The sequence below is a fragment of the Sapajus apella genome, unplaced genomic scaffold (assembly GCF_009761245.1).
Source record: "Sapajus apella isolate SASKATOON/1434 unplaced genomic scaffold, GSC_monkey_1.0 scaffold35, whole genome shotgun sequence".
In the NCBI taxonomy this organism is placed as follows: domain Eukaryota; kingdom Metazoa; phylum Chordata; class Mammalia; order Primates; family Cebidae; genus Sapajus; species Sapajus apella.
This window is the reverse complement of record NW_022436975.1, coordinates 15,523,623-15,546,391: the sequence shown is the minus strand read 5'-3', so window position 1 is coordinate 15,546,391 and position 22,769 is coordinate 15,523,623. Positions and strand designations below refer to the sequence as shown.

The 22,769-nt window shown below is 34.7% G+C and overlaps 1 long non-coding RNA gene across 1 annotated transcript; it reads right to left on the bottom strand.

Annotated features, from left to right (window-relative positions):
* Positions 1–4,451: 4,451 nt before the first annotated feature.
* On the bottom strand, positions 4,452–17,605 carry LOC116563392. Its single transcript, XR_004274381.1, has 3 exons — positions 17,592–17,605; positions 17,115–17,116; positions 4,452–4,607 (listed from the first exon to the last, which is right to left on the bottom strand). It is a non-coding gene; the product is annotated as an uncharacterized LOC116563392 (long non-coding RNA).
* Between the last annotated feature and the right edge of the window lie 5,164 nt (positions 17,606–22,769).

The following is a 22,769-nucleotide window of genomic DNA, read 5'->3' as shown; positions in this document are numbered from 1 at the left end:
TTTTATCACAATCTCCCATTCTTCCTCTGTGTACATTCCATTGCCCTTATAATTGCATATAGAGTTTACTTTAGAAAAGAGATAGAAAATAATCATAGACTGCTAACCTTGTACATTTATTTGGAGTTTACAAAGACACTTATTGCAAAATGGGCCATTAAATAGACAAACAGTTACTTCTTAAAATCTCATTTTATAATATAAAAATAGATTTTTACGGATTTTCCATTTGCTCAAATGCATAACGTGATTTCAACACTTCACATCCTTGTAATTATTTAAGATTTTTATGGCTTTCTGGTGAATACCTTTATATATCTTAGCTTTCTCTATTTCGCTGATTGTTATCTTTGTTTTTAACACATCTGTAAACACATTTGAAATTTCATACTCATGTTGAGGTCTCATCTTATTTTTATTGAGAATTTAATTTGCGACTGTGTGTAATAACACACTTTGTCTTATGCCTTAAAGAGAAAAAACATACTTACAGTCATATTCTATGAACCCTATACAGGAACACGGATTGCTCCATTTCTTGCCCATTCACATTCCAGAGAAGTAGGTGAAATAAGTGAAACGGATTCAGATGTGATGCTCCAGAGAAAAGTAGGAAATAAAGTGCAAAGCTGGTTAAGCCTAGCATTTTCTTGCATTTCTATTAGGAACTTTAAGAATTTGTGGAACCTGCATTCTGGTTTCATTTTTCTCTATTAAATTGCATGAACCTAAGACAAGTCTTTTAACCTCTCTGAGCTTCAGTTTCTTTCTTTTTTTAATTTTTAAAATTTTATTTTCTTTCATTTTTCTTTAAATTCCAAGACATATGTGCAGAACGTGCATGTTTGTTACATATGTATACATGTGCCATGGTGGTCTGCAGCACTTGTCAACCCGTGATTTCTGGGTTTTTTTTTTTTTTTTTTTTTTAAGATGGAGTCTCGCTCTGTAGCCCAGGCTGGAGTGTAGTGGCGCGATCTCAGCTCACTGCAACCTCCACCTCCCCGGTCCTGGTTCAAGCAATTCTCCTACCTCAGCCTCCCAAGTAGCTGGGATTATAGGAATGAGCCACCATGCCCAACTAATTTTTGTATTTTTTTTTTAGTAGAGAAGGGGTTTCACCATGTTGGCCAGTCTGGTCTTTAACTTCTGACCTCGTGATCTGCCCACCTAGACCTCCCAAAGTTCTGGGATTAGAAATGTGATCCACCAGGCCCTGCTGTCACTTAGGTTTTAAGCACCGTATGCATTAGCTATTTGTCCTAAATCTATCCCTCTTCTTGCCCCCAACCCACAACTGGCCCCAGTGTGTTTTGTTCCCCTCCCTGTGTCCATGTGTTCTCATTGTTCAACTCCCACATATAAGTGAAAACATGATATGTTTGGTTTTCTGTTCCTAAGTTAGTTTGCTGAGAATGATAGTTTCCAGATTCATCCATGTCCCTGCAAAGGACTTGAACTCATCCTTTTTTATGGCTGCATAGTATTCTGTGGTCTATATGTGCCACATTTTCTTCATGCAGTCTGTCATTGATGGCATTTGGGTTGGTTCTAAGTCTTTGCTATTGTGAACAGTGCTGCGATAAACATACGTGTGCATGTGTCTTTATAGTAGAATGATTTATAATCCTTTGGGTATATACCCAATAATGGGATTGCTGGGTTAAATGGTATCTCTGGTTATAGACCCTTGAGGAATTGCCACACTGACTTCCACAGTGGTTGAACTAATTTACACTTCCACCAACAGTGTAAAAGCGTTCCTATTTCTCCACATCCTCTGCAGCATCTGTCATTTCCTGACTTTTTAATGATCACCATTCTAACTGGCGTGAGATGGTATCTCATTGCGGTTTTGGTTTGCATTTCTCTAATGACCAGTGATGATGAGCTTTTTTTCATATGTTTATTGGTCTCATAAATGTCTTCTTTTGAGAATTGTCTGTTTATATCCTTTGCCCACTTTTTGATGGGGTTGTTTTGTTCTTGTAAATTTGTTTAAGTTCTTTGTAGATTCTGAATATTACCCCTTTGTCAGATATATTGCAAAAATTTTCTCCCATCCTGTAGGTTTCCTGTTCACTCTGATGATAGTTTCTTTTGCTGAAGGCTCTTTAGTTTAACTAGATTCCATTTGTCAATTTTGGCTTTGATTGCCCTTGCTTTTGGTGTTTTAGTTATGAAGTCTTTGTCCATGCCTATGTCCTGAATGGTATTGCCTAGGTTTTCTTCTAGGGTTTTTATGGTTTTAGGTTTTATGTTTAAGTGTTTAATCCGTCTTGAGTTAATTTTTGTATAAGGTGTAGGGAAAGAGTCTAGTTTCAGTTTTCTGTCTATAGCTAACCAGTTTTTCCAACTTCGTTATTAAATAGGGAATTCTTTCCCCATTGCTTATTTTTGTCAGGTTTGTCAAAGATCAGATGGTTGTAGATGTGTGGTGTTAGCTCTGAGGCCTCTGTTCTGTTCCATTGGTCTATATATCTGTTTTTGTGCCAGTATCATGCTGTTTTGGTTACAGTAGCCTTGTAGTATAATTTGAAGTCAGGTAGCATGATGCCGCCAGTTTTGCTCTTTTTGCTTAGGATTATCTTGGAGAACTTCCTCAAACTATCATGACAGGCTAACATTCAAATTCAGGAAATATAGAGAACACAACAATAAGAGCAACCCTAAGACACATAACTGTCAGATTCACTATGGTTGAAATGAAGAAAAATATGTTAAGAGTAGCCAGACAGAAAGGTAACCCACAAAGGGAAACCTATCAGACTAGCAGGGGATCTCTCTGCAGAAACCCTACAATCCAGAAGAGAGTGGGGTGGGGGGCAATATTCAACATTTTTAAAGAAAATAATTTTCAACCCAGAATTTCATATCCAGCCAAACTAAGCTTCATAAGTGAAGGAAAAATAAAATCCTTTACAGACAAGCAAATGCTGAGAGAGATTTTTGTCACCACTAGGCCTGCCTTACACAAGCTCCTGAAGGAAGCACTAAATATGGAAAGGAAAAACTGGTACCAGCCACTGCAAAACCATACCAAATTGTAAAGACCGTTGACAGTAGGAAGAAATTGCATCAACTAATGAGCAAAATAACCAGCTAGCATCATAATGAAAGGATCAAATTCACACATAACAATATTACCCTTAAATGTAAATGGTCTAAATGCCCCAATCAAAAGACACAGGCTGGCAAATTAGATAAAAAGTCAAGACCCATGGGTGTGCTGTATTCAGGAGACCCATCTCATGTGCAAAGACACACAAAGGCTCAAAATAAAGGGATGGAGGATGATTTACTAAGTAAATGGAAAGAAAAAAAAATCGGGGGTTATGATCTTAATCTTTGATAAAACAGACTTTGAAACAACAAAGATCAAAAAAGACAAAGAAGGGCATTACATAATGGTAAAGGGATCAATGCAACAACTAGGGCTAACTGTTCTAAATATATATGCACCCAATACAGGAGCACTCAGAATCATAAAGCAAGTTCTTAGAAACCTACAAAGAGACATAGACTCCCACACAATAATAGTGGGAGACTTTAACACCCCACTGTTAATATTAGACACATCAGTGAGATGGAAAATTAACAAGGATATTCAGGACTTGAACTCAGCTCCAGACCAAGGAGACCTAATAGACGTCTACAGAACTCGCTGCCCCAAATCAACAGAATATATGTTCTTCTCAGCACCACATCATACTTATTCTAAAACTGACCACATAATTGGAAGTAAAACACTCCTCAGCAAATGCAAGAGATCAGAAATCATAATGTACAGTCTCTCAGACCACAGTGCAAGCAAATTAGAACTCAGGATTAAAAAACTCACTCAAAATTGCAGAACTACATGGAAACTGAACAATCTGCTTGTGAATGACTACTGGGTAAATAACGAAATTAAGGCATAAATAAATAAATTATTTGAAACCAATGAGAACAAAGACACAACATACCAAAATCTCTGGGACACAGCTAAAGCAGTGTTTCGAGGGATATTTATAGCACTAAATGCCCATAAGAGAAAGTGGGAAATATCTAAAATCGACACCGTAACATTACCATGAAAAGAAATAGAGAAGCAAGAACAAACAAGTTAAAAAGCTAATAGAAGACAAGAAATAACTAAGATCAGAGCAGAACTGAAGGAGATAGAGAACACGAAAAACCCTTCAAAAAATTAATGAATCCAGGAGCTGGTTTTTTGAAAAGATTAACAAAATAGTCTGCTAGCCAGACTAATAAAGAAGAAAAGACAGAAGAATAAAATAGACACAATGAAAAATGATAAATGGGATATCGCCACTGAGCCCACTGAAATACAAACTACCATCAGAGAATATAAACGCCTCTATGCAAATAAACTAGAAAACCTAGAAGAAATGGATAAATTCCTGGACAATACACCCTCCCAAGGCTAAACCAGGAAGAAGTCAAATCCCTGAATAGACTAATAACAAGTTCTGAAATTGAGGCAGTAATTAATAGCCTACCAACCAAAAAAGCCCAGGACCAGACGGTTTCACAGCCGAATTGTACCAGAGATACAATGAGGAGCTGGTACCATTCCTTCTTAAACTATTCCAAACAATACAAAACTCATTTTATGAGGCCAGCATTATCCTGATACCCGAACCTTGCAAAGACAACAAAAAAGAAAAATTTAGGCCAATATCCATAAGGAACATCAATGCAAAACCTCAATAAAATACTGGCAAACTGAATCCACATCAAAAAGCTTATCCGCCATGATCAAGTTGGCTTCATCCCTGGGATTCGGGGCTGGTTCAACATAGGCATAAACAGAACCAATGACAAAAACCATATGATTTTCTCAATAGGTGCAGAAAATGCCTTCAATAAAATTCAACAACCCTGTATTCTAAAAACTCTCAATAAAGTATGTATTGATGGAACATAACTCAAAATAATGGCTATTTGTGACAAACTCACGGCCAATATCATACTGAACGGGCAAAACTGGAAGCATTCCCTTTGAAAACTGGCACAAGACAAGGATGCCCTCTCTCACCACTCCTACTCAAAATACTACTGGAAGTTCTGGCCAGGGCAATCTGCCAAGAGAAATAAATAAAGGATATTCAAATAGAAAGAAAGTCAAATCGTCTCTGTTTGTAGATGACATGATTGTGTATTTAGAAAACCCCATCATCTCAGCCTAACATCTCCTGAAGTTGATTAAGGAGATTTTCAGCAAAGTCTCAGGATAAAAAATTAATGTGCAAAAGTCACAAGCATTCCTATACAAAAATAATAGACAAATCATGAGTGAACTCTCATTCACAATTGCTACAAATACCTAGGAATACGACTTACAAGGGATGTGAAGGACCTCTTCAAGGAGAACTACAAACCACTGCTCAAGGAAGTAAGAGAGTACAGAAACAGATGGAAAAACATTCCATGCTCAAGGGTAGGCAGAATCAATATCATGAAACTGGCCGTACTGCCCAAAGTAATTTACAGATTCAATGCTATCCCCAGCAAGCTACGATTGACTTTTTTTGCAGAATTAGGAAAAATACTTTAAATTTTATTTGGAACCAAAAAAGAGCCCATATAGCCAAGACAATCCTAAGCAAAATGAGCAAAGGCTGGTGGCATCATGTTACCTGACTTCAAACTATACTGCAAGGCTACAGTAACCAAAACAGTTTCTTAAACTATAAAATGAGCATAGTGTTTTCTTACCGTGAAATTAATATTATCAACTTGAGGGGAATAACAGAATCATTTGGGGTAGTGTTATTAATGCTGTTATTTCTCCATAGGGAGTATCAGAATTTCTAAATGAATGGGTATTGGAGGGTTGTATTTTATGAAAACTGCCCCCAAATATTTCACCTCTCCTCAAACCTCCACCTTCAGCCTAAATAGTGCTTAATATTTTTTCTTCAACATTCCATATTTCCAATTGTTTCCCCTATGGGCTAAGATAATTTTGAATGGAACATGTTTTACTTAGAACAGTTTTCAAACACACGTTTTGTAGAAGCTAAGAAAAGACATTTCTCAGCCCAGTGGGCCCTCTTAGGAACCTATGGAAACATTCTAATATCCAGCTCTCAAATCTAAGAACAAGCTCGGTATCAAAACAATTTATGACGTGAAAAGCCATGGGTCCTTTGCCAAGAGAAATGATCATATGAAATATGAAAATAATAAGTCTATGTGAGGTTTTTATCATTCATACTCAGAAAGAATAGCCATTCTGATTCTTTAAGTCTCTAGGTGGGTTATGGTGATATTGTTTTATGCCTTTCAGTGATACTTGACTCTTAAATATCTCTTACTCTCTTTGTGATATAATTTTTTCAATATTATTTTTATCTTTGTCATTCTTTACTTCAATATCCAACTCATCCATCTCAGTTTATTTTAGGAAACCTGCTTCTTTGAATAAGAAAAAAGCCCTTAAAATTATCTGTAAATGTCAGCTTTTCAGAAACTCCAAGATATCCTCCTAATCCTAGGCGAGTTATTTTCAAAATTGAAAAAAAGTTTTTAAAAGTTATTTTTTCTTCAAGTGATATGAAACATGACAGTAAAATCAGTATTTAAAAACCTTCATTTTGAACAGTTTTTATCTAGCCTGCTGGGAGGGAAAGCACCCGATGTAGAACACAGAAGATTTAAGTGCATCTTTAGTTAAAATATTGATTACTACCATTCAAATAATAATAAGAGCACATCAGATTAGATGCTTGGGAGAGTGTTGTTTTGTTTTGTTTTTTAATACTTCTGAGTTCATGATGCCTAATGAAAATTGACTTTAAAATGATATCTGAAGCAGGAATAGGTTCAAAAGCATAAATTATTTTTGTTTAAAAATCACAGTACTTTTTTTTTTTTTTTTGGTAGCTGCATGGTATCCATTACTTGTATCCTGACTTCTTTTGCTGGAATGCCCAGAATTTCTTTCTTAAAGTCCCAAGTGACGCCACTGCAAAATAAAAAACATCAGAAGCACCAATTAATGGAAATATTACTTGAATCAAAACAAGGCATAAATGTTACACAGAAAAATTCATACATGGAGAAAATAGATGGTCTAATATGAAAATTAAATGGTGTTTCTCAGTTTGACAATACAGCAAATAAAATAGAAATAATTGAAAGATGCCCATTTTTAAAAAATCCAACTTCTTGTAATAAACACAAAATCAAATCTGCAGAGTGAAAGAGCCCACCATGTTCCAGAGAAAGTCAATATAGAACAAGTAATCACAATTCACGTCTTAATTAAGTTATCAAACTTTGCAGATCAAAAGAATGAGTCAAGCTTTTCAGCTGAAATGAGATGTCATCTCTAAGTGGGAAGATCACGCTGGCCTTTGATTTCTTCATAGCAATGTTCAATGCCCAAAGATAATAGCATAAAATAGACTTAATTCTGAGACCATGTGATCAAAGAATATTAAACTCATCCAAACTCTCCATTAAGTGTGAAAGCAGGAGGCCATCATATCCAAACATGAACAAAATTAGCATTGTTGAGTCTTTCTGGAAAAGCTAGTTCATGCTGACATTCAGCCAGCCATGTAATGAGTTAAAATAGAGAACCAGGAATGGAGAGAACCTGGAAAAAGAAATTGAGGTGTATGCCATTTCATTTCAACATAAAGCTAAGACTAAATGTCTATGGGAATTATTTCAATAGGAGAGAATACAAATGTGGTAAATAATGACAGCCCCCAAATAATAGTTAATTAAAAGGCTGAAGAAAGTCTAAGTATGATAATTTTCTTATCCTTAGATATTATTATCAGTAGTATTTAAAAGTGAAATGTAATTTTTAAGATGGCCATAATACTAGCAATCTCTAAATGTTTTTCTTTGTGATTTTTATTAATTTTGTTCATAAAGAAACATCTAAAACTAAAGTACCTTGTATTTCACTTTGTTTTGTTGTTAAGTAAAAATAAAATGTTTTTTTAAATATATCGACTAACCCCTACTTTATAGTCATTTATGCCTTAATTATTTATCTGCATTTGTGCATACAGAGATGTCTAGGCTGATATTCACCTATAATTAATTAGAATAATTTCTAGCTGGTTGGATTTGAAATCTTTCTTGTTTTGACTTGAATATTATAACATTGACATGTATCATTTTATCAAAGCAATAAATTAATTTTTGAATAAAAGAATAAAATCTAGTATTTTAACTTTAGCTCACACGATTGCCTTTTCTTGTAATTTTTGGCTTTGAAGCTTTGTTGATTATAAATCTAAAGTGAAGCATCTTAAATATTTTGTTTTTTGGGGGTAGTGAAAAAGCTGGTGCTACTTGACATGCTGAGTGCATAATACAAAGATAGCATTCAAATTAAATATTATAACAGATGTACCCATACTGTATGTGTAGTTTGCAAATGTTGCTTGTTGTGCATTATGCATATTATGATTTCCTTTGATACCTAAAACTGTGAACTTTTGTTAGAATATGCTTTATTTTAGTTCCAAACTCTTAACTCTATGTTGTTAAAATTGTATATATTAGTATCTGATATTTGAAAGGAAGCCTCTTTGAGCTTCCCAAGTGAAGTCTGAAAGGGGGTTAAAGCCAACCTTTGTAAAAATCATTTGCAATATGAACATGGAAATGGAATTTTAAAATTCCATATAGGTTTTGAGGAAAGGAAAGTATTTTTGGAATATTGGATAGTGATTATTTGACAATAATATATTGTTGTGACTTTTTGAGTACACCCACCAAAAAATATTAGGGTCTAATATAGAGCAGGAATGTGCTATTCTTGTCCACCCTCAGTGACATAAGTTCCATTGTTAGCATCATGTTTAAGTTACTCAAATATTACCCTTGCCAATTATTATAACACTTTAAGCAATCTAGAATGCCTATTACTTACCCGTCTTAGTTGCTTCTTGATTAACTTGTGTTCCTTTAATTTTTTTTATCTTTCATTTGCCTTTCTTTGTAATATTTTAATTTTATCCTGCTGTGAATATTGAAATAGTCATAAAGAAACTAAATTTAATGCTACATTCACTTATTGGGCAGCTTCAATAATTTAAGCACTGTGCTATGCATAAGTGATACAAAGGTGAAAAAGACCTTGTTCTCAGAAAGTTGACAATATAGGGAGTAAGATGTGGGAATCATGTATAAATTCTGATTTGTTTGTCTCCAAAATGAATGCTCTTTCATTGCCTAAGGCAATGGTAGTCTTGAAGTATAGTGAGAACATGCGTTTTTAAGTCAGATAGACATAGGTTTGAATGTTTTTTACTTAATAACTGTCAATTGAACTTCAGTTTACCCAAGTTAAAAAAAGGAAATTATACCTTATGGAATTGTGATTAGAATAAATGAGAGAAAATTTGTAAAACTAGCCCACTATTGGGCATGTTGTATTCCCTTGATCATAATTAGTTTTCTTCTTCTTCTTCACTTAACTAAGAATATCTGCAAGGAGAGTCTCAAATATATTGCCAGTAGCTATGAAAAAGCTATCTCTTTTATCCTATATGTTTTTTTGCTACATTTCACATCTGTATTCTGTATGATGAACTTATATATCTATATTCTTATAGTTTTCTCTTAACTTGGTTTTACATATTTTTAACTTTAATTGTATGCACATTAACTCAATATTATTCCCATTTCCTTACCTTTTCAATTGAAGAATTATTGCCTAAGTTTTCCAAATTTTTTGCAATTCTCATAGTAGAAATAGCCATTTCTGCCACAGCTTGCAGCCCTACTTTTTCTTGCCTCTTGTTTGAGAGGAAGTAGTGCCTGTTCTGCCATTAAGGCTAGGCTCTCAACAAGTTCTTTGTACCAGCCTCTCTCAATTTCTCAGGGAACTCCTCTATATCTCACATGATACCCGTTCTGCTGTAGCTTTTCCGCTAGCGTTTAAGGATCTGATACCAGTCATTCCAATCTTAAAACAAAATATAACACAACAAGACTGTCCTTCATCTTTTCAGCTTCCTCTAGCTACCCTCTTATATCTTTCTTTCCCTTTAAAGCCAAGTTTATTGAAAAAGCATTTTGCATTTCCTTTATCTACTTCAGTTCCCTTTCTGTCCTCAATCCACTGCAGTGTGACTTATTCTCCCAATACTTCATGAAAATTGCTTTCACTACAGGAAGTTATGACATTCTTGTTCCTAAATCCAAAGCACTGTAAGGGACCTTATCTGGCCTCTCTGCTATATTTAAAAATAGACCATTGTTAAAAAAAAAAAATAAACACAAAAAAGAAAAAAAAAGAATAAAAAGAAATAGACCATTGTCTGTCTCTTCACTCCAGCCATCCTGACCGCCTGGTCATATTTTTCTCTCATTTCTCCACTTTGCATAGTTATTCTTTCAACTAGAGCTTTTGCTTTTCACATCACTCCTTCATTGTATTCTTTTCGTAGTCTGTAATACTTGTTCATTCTCGTAACTGCATGTTTTGTTCAAAAATTTGACTTCCCAAATAAAAAGCCATTACTAGTGATAGTAATATATTACTAGAAATGGTAGGTAATGAACAACTCTGAAATATCAGTGGTTTAGCAAATACAACTTTATTTCTCACTAATGCTTGGCTCACTGTGGATGTTGCTAGCTGGGGAGTGTTCTTGGGTTTCTTTCTTCAAGTAGACGTTCTGGGATTCAGGATCCTTTCTTTTCTTTACGAGGTAATCTTCAGCATGCCTGTTCCAGGGTTACTGCAGGAAGGAAAATGATTATAGTGAATGCACAACTGCTTGAAATACAAATGTTGTTGTGCATTTGTATTTCACTTGATATTTTAATTATCCATCTGAGTCTGGAAATAGCACACATCATATTTCATCAGCCAGACTAGCCACTGTCCTCTTTCGGATGCAAGGTATCTGGAAAATGTAGTTCCTGGCTATACAGGTGCATACCAGCAGCAATTTAGACTATATAAGAAGAGCACAGATCTTCAGTGTTAGCCAGCCACAACTTACTGCATTTTTCAACTTTTATATGACTTTAACAATTCTCAGTAATGATGACATTTACTCTCCCAAAGGGTAATTAAGTGCTCCTTTGTGTATCAGCAGTGATTGCCGTTAACATTCATGTTATTGAGATGCTGATGCATTTAATGTCATAATTAGGTACCAGAGAATGTAGCAGATTGTCTAAGGAGAGATCTTGTCTATATCTTTTCTCAAGTAGAACAGCTTCCTAATGTCTCTCTGCCTCATTGATTCACCATCTTTTTCCAAATCTCATTTGAAAATATGCCCTTCTCTTTGGACTATGCCTCTTGATTTATTTCTTCCTCTGCTTTCTATTATTTAACTTTGTATTGTTTAATTAAATTAGGTTACATTATTGTGTATGGAAGATGTTAATCAAAGGAAGCTATCACACAATATTTAGCATTTGTATTTCACTTGATGTTTTAAAAGCACTTTACAGTATCAATTAGTAAATTATCACAACATTCCAGATAGGTAAATCGATTATATCTTTGTTGTTGTTATTTTTGATAAATAGCCTATCTCAGATGACAAAAAGGTGTACTTTGCTTCACAGATACATGTGTTCTAAACTTCTTCCTCTTGGTCCAATGCTAATAGAAACAGAAGACACGAAAATGGCTCTTAAACACATAGAAATGTGCTCAAATGTACTCAATATAACAGCAATGCAAATTAAATTTCCCCAAGATATGCTTCTTATGCTGCAGATGAACAAAAATCAAAGTTCACTACCTTCTCAATTGATAAGACTGTGAGGAAATAGGCACTCTGTTATATATTGTTATTGAGAATGCAAAATGAAACAACTTCTATAGAGAGGAATTTAGTAACAGGTAGCAAAATTACACATACACTTATCCTTTACTTAGCAATTTCATGATTAAGGAAACTACCTCAACATTCATTTAGGGATAATATGGTAAAAATATGAAATAATTTATTCACATGAAATGATTTAAAGGTATTCACTCAGGTATTATTTGTAATAGCAAAATATAAGAAGCTAATGTCTGAGGACTAGTTGAATAAATTATTACTCATCTGTACAGCTGAACACTACACAGACATAAAAGGCAAATTTATAGAGACAGAAAATCGATTAGTGGGACTGGGGATGGCAAAATGGATTAATTGTGAAAGGGAATGAGAGACTTATTGGGTGATGAAAATGCCCTAAAATTGGATTAAGATTGTACAACTTAGTAAATTTACTGAAAATCATCCAATTGTATACTTAAAGTGGGTAAAACTTTTGGTATATAAATTATAACACAATAAAACATCCATAGGCTGAGATAGAATGATCTCTTGCATGTATTAAGTGAAAAAAGCAAGTAGTGGGATGGTATATAGAGCATATAGATTTTCATTGTTTTTAGATATTTTTAATGAACAGGGCAAGGAAATGTGTATTTCTGAAAAATAAAAACTATCATGAATTCATATTGACATTTCCCATGTAAATTTAACATTAAAGAATTTGTACTCTTTATTTGACACTTTTTAAATAAGAACGTAACATGAAATCTGCCCTCTTAGCAGCTTTTAAAAGTGAGCAGCAGTGTCGTTTACTATAAGCCCATTATTGCACAGCAGATTTCTAGAAATTTTTGTCTTCCATAATTGAAAGTCTATGCTTATTAAACAGCAACTTTCCACTTCCCCTTTCCCCCAGGCCCTGGCAACTACCATTCTACTTTCTGCTTCATTGAGTTTAATCACTTTAGATGCCTCATATAAATGTATTCATGCAGTATTTGTCCTTCTTTGATCATCTTATTTCACCTCGATGGACTAAACTGAGCACTTCTTATAAGGTAGGTCTAGTGATGATGATCTCCCTTGCTCTTGCTTTTCTGGGAAAGTCTTCTTCTTCCTCATTTTTAGAGGAGGGTTCTTTGCCAGATACAGTATTCATGGTTGGAAGCTGCTTTTTTCTTTCAGTACATTGAATATATCTTCTTATTCTCTTCTGGCCTGGAGGTTTCTACTTAAAAAAAAAATCCACTGACCTTCTTATGAAGTTCCCTTGTATGTGATGAGCCTATTTTTTTTTTTTTTCTGCTTTCAAAATTCTGTCTTTGGACTTTTGACAGTTTGATTATAATGTGTCTCAGTGTAGATTTCTTAATATCTATCTTATTTGGTGCCTATTGGGTTTCTTGAATCTGGATGTCTATTTCCTTCCCCAGATTTGGGATGTTTTTGGTCGTTACTTTAAATAAACTTTCTGCCACTTTCTCTCTCTTTTTCTAGGCATCCCATAGTATGAGTATTGATCCTCTTGACAGTACCCCCTAAGTTCCTCGGGCTTTTTTTTTTACTCTTTTGCAGTGTAATAGGCTTCCTTTTCAAGCTCAGTTTTTGGAAATGTATTTTGTTCCTTTTATTGGGCCATTTCTTCATTTCTTCATGTTTATTATAACTTTGTTTTGGCATCCACATATTTTTAAAGACTTTCACCTCTCCCAGCTTTTACAGACTAGCCTTGTATGAGAGAAGACATTCACCAATCAGCCTGGCTAGAGGTGCTGGGAGACTCGCAAGTCTTTTCTGTGGATACATCTTCCCTGGACTTGCACGTTTAGATTCTGAATTCGAGGGTTTACTGGTTGCTTGTAATCTCTTGCTCCCTCTGGTGTTTGTCTGCTGTACCACAGATCTTCTGGGGCACCAGCCCACTGCCTGGCAATTTCTTTGTTCTCAGTCGCCCGCAGGCCTCTAGAGTATTCCAGGTCTCGTGTGTGACCTCTGAGAAGGAGAGATGGAAACCAGTTCCTTGGGCAGCCCTGGAAAATGCCAGAATGCTGGATTCATATTCCACTCTTCTCTTTCCTTTTGAGGAAGAAGCGACCAACCTGTATCAACTTCCACCTGTTGCGGATCCCATGGAGCAGCAGCATGCCGCCCAGACCTTCTGTACTCAGTGGTCCTCGGTTGTGTAGAGGATGCTGGGTCCTGTTAGCCTCCAAGAATGGCAAGACAGAAGCTGATCTCTTGAGCAGAATATTGCATGTACCATCCAGTCTTCTCCTTCTCTCCCAAAGGAACAGCTGGGAGCTGGGAGTTTTCTCACAAATGTACAACATTTTGGCCAGGGGGAGCAAGTACCCTGAGAGAGTGCCATAGATTTTCCTACTTGCTTGGATGTAGTTGGTTTTGTGTTCACCCGAGGTGCAAGAGTCTCTTAACTGTTTTCTGGATTTCTCATAAAGGGAATTGGTCTGTGTGTTATTGTAGAATTGGTGTTTCTGTGGGAGGAAGAAGGATCTGGGGCTTCTTGCTCTACCACTTGGTTGACATCACTCTATTTTACACTCTTATCTTTTATCTCTTTTATTTTACACTAAAGTTCTTTATTTCTTATATTATGATAATGACGTATTATCCTACAATATATAAAAGTTTTAAAATTATACCATTGTTATTATTGCTATTAGAAAGGAATACATTCTCTCTGTGTATATGCAAATATACATAAGCAACATGCTCATAACTCTGCATGTGTTTATGTTAGCCAAAAGAAACACTGGATTGTTAAAACAGAGCCAAATTAAAATGGTTTTCTATGAGAAGAGGGAAGGAATAGAGTTAAGGAACAGGGAGGGAAATGAGACTATTTTGAAATTCTTTATTTTTATATCATATCTTTTAACTATAAATAAGTAGATAGAATATCCTTAATTATATATATATTTAAATAAAAATATTAAAAATTGCCTGAGTGCAGTGACTCATGCCTGTAATCCCAGAACTTTGGGAGGCCGAGGTGGGCAGATCACTTGAGGTCAGGAGTTCAAGACCAGCCTGGCCAACATGGGGAAACTCTGCCTCTACTGAAAAAAAGAAATACAAAAATCAGCTGGACATGGTGGCACACACCTGTAGTCCCAGCTACTCAGGAGGCTGAGGCATGAGAATTGTTGAAACCCAGGAGATGGAGGTTGCAGTGAGCTGAGTGCACCACTGCACTCCAGCCTGGGTGACAGTGAGAATCTGTCTTAAAATTAAAATAAAATTTAAAAAAATAATTTTATTTTATTTTTTTTCCTGGTAATTTGGAGGTTTTACTTATTGGAAAGAGATTTCTTTCAAGGGAACTTCTTTGGCAAGACCAAGAAAATTATGTATTTTTCTCTGGTAAATTACAATGTACATTGGCGCAATAAACACTTGGTAACTAATCTATTTCATTTTAGGACTATTAGAAAAAACATGTTTTATTCTTACAAATCCAGTTGAGCCTTCATTTTATTTCTAAAGCTATAAGGAAGGTTTAGCCTACCAACTATCAAAATGAAAAGCAGTTAGAATTGTAATATAAACATTATTTATATTAGTTTATAAAAATAGATTTGAGTTTAGGAAAAGTTACTGTTGAACAACAAGAATTTTTATTTCAGTTCATTAGACATAATGATTCCTTGATTTTTCAAAGCTGACTCTATCTCCTTGATTAACAATGTCAATTTAGGCCTTACAGGAAAAAATTTAAGTATCGTTTAATTGCTCTGTTTCCAACTAGGTAAGTTACTTACTAAAATAAATTAACGTTTATATATACCAATGATAACCTTAAAAAGTAACGTTCTAACTTTTTTCAAAATTCTTGTTGCCATAATTATGCTACTATATAGTACATTAATTTGTTCTATATATTTTTTGTTTTTTAAAAAAATTTGTATATTAAAATTTCTATGTTAAATATTTGTATTTAAAAATTTGTATATTTGTCATTGGTCTGGAAACATACCTGCAGGTATATCAGACCATAACTGGAGTAGCAAATAAAGTTAGTTGATCTGACATATTAGGAACTAACTGATAAACTCATATAAAAGCTAAAAATCCAATATAATCATCAAAGCAATTAAACGACATATATTAGGAAAATAATTTAAAACCTTTGTTTCTAAAAAGGGCATTTAAAAAATAATTACACATATATATTTTGTAAATGGCTTTGGAAACATGTTTTGCATAATCATAAAATAAATCTAATAAAAAATCCATGAAAATGGAAATAAATATGCCAATGTTTATATCAGAGAGAGAAGCATTCTTTCAAGTGAGTTTAGAATAAAGTAATTTGATTATGCATATTTACTGGCATATATTTCAAAGGAAAAAAATTGCCAAGAAACCCTAAATTCCACTTAGTAGTCTAATTATCAGTAATGATATTGGCATTGAGATTGCTTTTTATACATTGTAAAATAATACTAATAAGTAATTATGTCCATGATGTTAAGAGTTAGGATTTTTACTCTAAAAAGTGTAAAGTGAAATATTTGAGTAAAAATTTTATAAGGTTAACTTTTCTTTGGAAATATCAGTATGATTTGCTTTTCTCCAAAAAACATGTATTTTGTAGGTGTGTTTACTGAAAAAGCTTAAATGCAATGACAATGCAACAGCAATGAGGACACCTCTCCAGTTAGTAGTCTTTAAATATGATTCTCTTACTTAAAGAAACCAGGATACTTTGAGACATGACTAATTACAAGCCTGGAGCAGGAGAAATACAAGACAGAAACTCAGATATTGAAAACTGTTAATAACCAAGAATATCTGAGAAACTGTCATAGCCAAAAGGAATCTAAGAAAACATGATAACTAATGCAATATGGTATTTTGGATAGAATCCCTCAATTTAAAATGGGCATTAGGTAAAAGCTAAGGAATTATGAATAAAGTATGGACCTCAGTTAGTAACAACTAACATTGGCTCATTGTGACAAATGTACCATACTCATGTAAGACGTTAATAATGGGAAACAAATGGGTATGGGTTGTACATGGGAATTATGTATTATCTTTGAAATTTTTCTATAAATATAAAACTATTCTGAAACTAACATTTACTTTAAAAACTAAATCAATCCTTTGATCTTTCGTACCATCATTAAGTGGGACAATCAGATGCTGGCTGATTCAGATATGAGACTATATGGAGCTCACAGTAACACCTATGAAGTGTTCTTGTAAAACATACACACACACATGCTACACTCAAATCTAATTTAGCCTCTAGAGTTAACTTCTATTTATAAGAATTATAAAATGGAGGAATAAGTTAAATGACACCCTAAGGAAGTAGACAGCTACATCTGAAAAATGGAAACTTTTTTTCCCTCTTACTGTATATATATATTTTTATTTGTAATGGTTTACTTTTATTTTTTATTATACTTTAGGTTCTGGGGTACATGTGCAGATCATGCAGGATCTGTATAGGTACATACATGGCAATGTGGTTTGCTGCCTCTATCTCCCCCGTCACCTATATCTGGCATTTCTCCCCATGTTATCCCTTCCCAACGTCCCCAACCCCCACTGTCCCTCCCCTAGCCACCCCCAACAGACCCCAGTGTGTGATGTTCCCCTCCCTGTGTCCATGTGTTCTCATTGTCCTGAATGGTTTTGCCTAGGTTTTCTTCTAGGGTTTTTATGGTGTTAGGTCTTATGTTTAAGTCTTTAATCCACCTGGTCTTAATTTTAGTGTAAGGTGTCAGGAAGGGGTCCAGTTTCTGCTTTCTGCACATGGCTAGCCAGTTTTCCCAACACCGTTTATTAAACAGGAAATCCTTTCACCATTGCTAGCTTTTGTCAGGTTTGTCAAAGATCAGATGGTTGTAGATGTGTGGCGTTGACTCCAAGGCCTCTGTTCTGTTCCCTTGGTCTATATCTCTGTTTTGGTACCAGTACCATGCTGTTTTGATTACTGTAACCTTGTAACAGTTTGAAGTCAGGCAGCATGATGCCTCCAGCTTTGTTCTTTTTGTTTAGGATTGTCTTGGCTATGTGGGCTGCCTTTTGGTTCCATATGAAGTTGAAGGTTGTTTTTTCTAGTTGTGTGAAGAGGGTCATAGGTAGCTTGATGGGGATAGTGCTGAATCTATAAATTTCTTTGGGCAGTATGGCCATTTTCATGATATTGGTTCTTCCTAACCATGAGCATAGAATGTTTTTCCATCTGTTTGTGTCCTGTCTTATTTCCTTGAGCAGTGGTTTGTAGTTCTCCTTGAAGAGGTCCTACACATCCTTTGTTAGTTGTATCCCTAGGTGTTTTATTTTCTTTGTAGCAATTGTGAATGGCAGTTTGCTCTTGATTTGGCCCTCAGCTAGTCTATTATTGGTGTATAGAAATGCTTGTGATTTCTGTACATTGATTTTTCTATCCTGAGACTTTGCTGAGGTTGCTTATCAGTTTAAGGAGATTTTGGGCTGAGATGATGGGGTCTTCTCAATGGAAACATTTTTATAGGATCATCAAGCTGGTCTCTGCCACAATTCAATAGTAAACAGAAAAATAAAAGAGTAGGACTTTCTTAGGTTAAAAGAGATCTAAGATACATGAAATCCAAAGTAGCGTGTGGGACTTGCTTAGATACTGATTCAAACCAACAGCTATAAAAAGACACTTTTTTAGTCAACTTGGTAAATTTGATTATGGTTGAGATAAATGATACCAAAACTTGTTAATTTTGTTAGCTGTGAAAATGTCATTGTGGATTTGTAAGAAAATTATTTTTAGATATGAACTGTGAATGACATAGGGATGATATAATGTCAGGAATTTGCTTCAAAATACCTCAGTAAAGAAGAACTGTTAAAATAGAAGCAGGGATAAAAAAAAGCAAGAGTTGCCAATGTTTGCCAACTCTGGACCCTGGGATCAGTCTATGTGTTATTCTTTTCATTTTTTTATGTATACCTGAAATTTTTCTTAATAAGATATTTTTAAATGTGAATATAATGAATATTTCTATTATTTATGCCAAGTGGGAAGGACTTTCTCAAAATTACACCACGTATAGAAACCATAAAGGAAAAATTTAAAGATATAACTATGTAGAAATTAAGCATTTTTATACTGGAAAAAAATCAACATAAGGAAAGTTTAAAGGTGTCTATATTTGGAGAACCTATTTGCAATGTATAGGTAGAAAAAAATAATATTCTTGATATAACAAGATTGTTTTAAAATGGGAAAAATAACAAATAGAAAAATGGGCAAATTTATGCTTCACTATGTCCAAAAAAAGTTACCAAATAAAGCTATGAGATATTAATTTTTGCCAATAAGAATGATAATGCTGGAAAGGATTGTTAACATTCTTCGAAGGAAGAGTGTGAAAAATAAATGGCACCTCTAGAATGCTGGAAGGAATAAATTGTTACGACTTTTAAAAACTGTACTTAAATTTAAATGGGTACATTTTGACTCAGTAATTCTACACCTAAGAATTAATCTTAAAAAAAATTGAAGATGCATACAAATATACATTTAATAGGATGTTTTTGGAATGCTTTTAAACAAAAGTAACATCTTGAAACATCCTCAATGTCTGTAAGAATGGCAGTGAACACATAAGTTACTACATTCATCAATGCAGTATTATGAAGCTATTAAGATTGATTATGTAGGTCTATATTGACAGATAGTTGCAACGGGGGTAAATGAGCCAGTCTGCTCTGTGATTCTCCAATATGTATTATTAAATTGGCATTCATGCCTCCTTCTTTAAGATAATTTTCAGGAGTGAGAGTCTTGGGAAAATGGGTAAGAATAATTCTGTCTTTTCATTCATATTCCCAACAATTTATGTTTCTCAGAGGGACCATTTTTCTGAATACTTGCCAATCTCTAGGATTTTAGCTTCAAAAAAAAATCTTTAGCCTGATTTGATGGATGAATAATAGCATCTCATTATTGTTTTAATGTGCATTTCCTTGATTACTAGTGCTTGCACATTTTTCATATGCTGTTGACTAGTTGATTTTAGTTTTTGTGAAGTGCTTTTTCATTCTATTGGCAATTTTTTTCTGCTAGCTTTTTGTTTTTCTAATTTGTTTGTGAGAGAATTTTGGTACGTCAATTCTGTTTCTATCGTAAATTGGAAATATTTTTTCCTAAATGTTCCATATTGCTTTTATTGACAGTGGATCTTTAATATACATAAGTTCTGAATTTTATGGATCAAATTTAATAATATATTTTTTAATGGTTTCTGCTTTTGGCACAATCCTTATAAAAGCCTTCTCCACACATGGTTTCATAAATCAGCACTCCTATTTTCTGTTTATATTTTATGGTTTTATTTTTTATATTTAAATATGTAATTCATATGAAATTTATTTTGGTGCTGTATAATATATGAACTCTTTTAATTTGTCATACAAATGATTGTAGTTTATTCCAACACCATTTAGTAAATAATGCATCCTTTTCTCAGTGATTGGAAGTTGCAACTTTATCAGGAAATATTAATTTTTAATGTAGTATTTGTACTCAGTGGTTGATAACTTGTAAATGTATTTTCTCCTTCTTCCCACGCCTACTTTTAGTCCCATTGTTATTCTTAATATCAAGCAAATTACTTGAGATTAAAAAAAGGAATATGTATACATTTTCGGATGTTGTGTTAAGTCTCTGGAGAAATGTGTTCTTAGTATTATTTTGTTATACATAGGCACACACTGCAGTGTGAAAGACACACAGCAAAGACATCATTTAACTCCAGGTGGAATTATAGAGTTGCTGAAAAAATTTGGACCTACTTAAATTAGAATGCTACCTTGAGTTCTGGGAATGCTTTCCTTTTGGCTGGATGTATGGGGATTATTTGTATTATATTCCTTTGGAGTAACTTAGGGGACTTATGTTTTTTCTTTAGTTGTGAGACATGTACAGTTAAGCCCTAACCAGAAATATCTATTCTTGAAGAAAGACCATATTTGGACATTGTGAGAAAGGCATATGAATAATATTTGCCAGGCACTAATTAAGCAGTTTGAAGATTCCCCCCACCCCAAGAAAAAATGGTGAATAAAATCTTGGAGGAATACAAAATTATGTAACAATATAATTTATCCTTGGCCTCATAATTTTGCCCTTGGAAGAACTATGCCTTGTCTTGGGAATTTCTGCTTTTGAGGACTCAGAGGGCACTTTATTTTTCTGGTATGGGAGGCTGGTTTCCATCACCCAACTCTTTCACTTAAGCAAGAAAGTTAGCAAGGATGATTCATTCCATGATGCTGATGCCAGGGTTGGCGCTGGAAGATGCTTTCTCAGCTGAAATTAAATGATACTTTATGTGTCTTCCCTAAATAGAGAGATTAGAAAGTTACAAAAAAAAAAGTGGTAGGAAAGCACATTAAATATGTGATAAAGTAAGTGGTTTTGTAACTGATTTTATTGCTTATGTTCAAGCACTTTTTTCTTACCAGTCTTTGTCAACTATAAATTAAGATAGAAGAAGTTGGATAAGGGGCAACTCAAGCAGTGCAGAATGCTTCAGGGATCACGTTTTTAAGGGTTATTAAACACAATTTGTTTATGTCAGATTCCAATTTATCTGTATCTTAGCAAATCCTGGGAATGTGAGTCCTGACATCTTGTACATCCTTATTAATTATTCACGCTTGAGATTCCGTACTTGCTTGACCTTAAGGAATATGTGCTGTTTACCCCAGTGAGAATCTGGTAGAATATGCTTTCCGTTTTGAATGAACTCAGCTGACCCCTTGTCCCCTTGTCCGGTTTCAGAAACAAATCTCTAGGACCCACATCTTTTCTGCCACTAATTGCTCCTTTGGAAAGAAATTGATAATATTGAGTGGAAGTGACCTTAGAGAGATAATAGTACTATACAGGGACTTTTTAAAGGTATAAAGATTTTAAAATTCAATGTTACAAAACTTAAAGTGTTTTATTGCCAGAAATAAGCATTCTACACACCTGAGTTCTGCAGTGATGGTTTTAAATCCCCACCTATTTTCGAGAGTTCTTCCAATGTGCAGAAAAAAATGTAACTTCCTTTATGATCTATAGCTGATGTCATCTGGCACGAAAGCTCTCCTCTCTGATGAAGGAGACATAAGAGAGAGGTCAGCTTCAATTTCCTAGAAAAATCTGAGTGGAGAAAACACAAACTGTTGGCCACAGCACAACAATCAACACAGACTTCTATGACCACGTGAATAGTCATTTGTCCCCATTATTAAGCAATCAATCAATTCTGCAGTGGACTCAGCTGGGTGTTCTCCAATTCAATCCTGACATCATCTACCTGGAAATAGCATCAGATCCTCTAGGTCGAGGGCTCAGTCCCACAGATCGTCAGACTTCCGATTGCAGCCATAAGCCCCAGATTGTTTTACCTGTGGTTCTGACTGACTCACTATCAATCGGTTTTCCCACAATCCCCTTGTTAGGTTTGACTAGTTTGCTAGAGTGGCTTATAGAACTCAGGAAAACACTTTTGTAAACTGGTTTATTATAAAGGATATCGTAAAAGATACAGATGAAGAGATGCACAGGGCGAGGTATGAGGGAAGGGGCATGGGACCTCCATGCCCTTCCTGTGCATGCCACCCTCCAGGAGCCTCCATGTGTTCAGCTAATCCAGAAGCCCTTGGTACCCCACCTTCTTGGGCTTTTATGGGGACTTTATTGGGTAGCTGTGATTGACCATCATGTAGAAATGTGATTGGATAAAAAGGGCATGATCCGATACTAATAGAAACCCAGGAAGGCTGTCTGTTCAGTATCTTCTTGGCCTGTGTCTGCAACATTCTTTCCTCCCAAGTATGGAGCAGATCTTCTAAAATGTAGGTCTTATGACCTACAATCAGACAAGGTAGGTCTGAAAATTTCTTTATGGCTAGCTCCACTACCAAAAGGTGGGGGTAGATTAGAATCTTGTTTTCTGGAAGAAAAATGAATAGGTGAAAGGAAGGCAGGAGAAA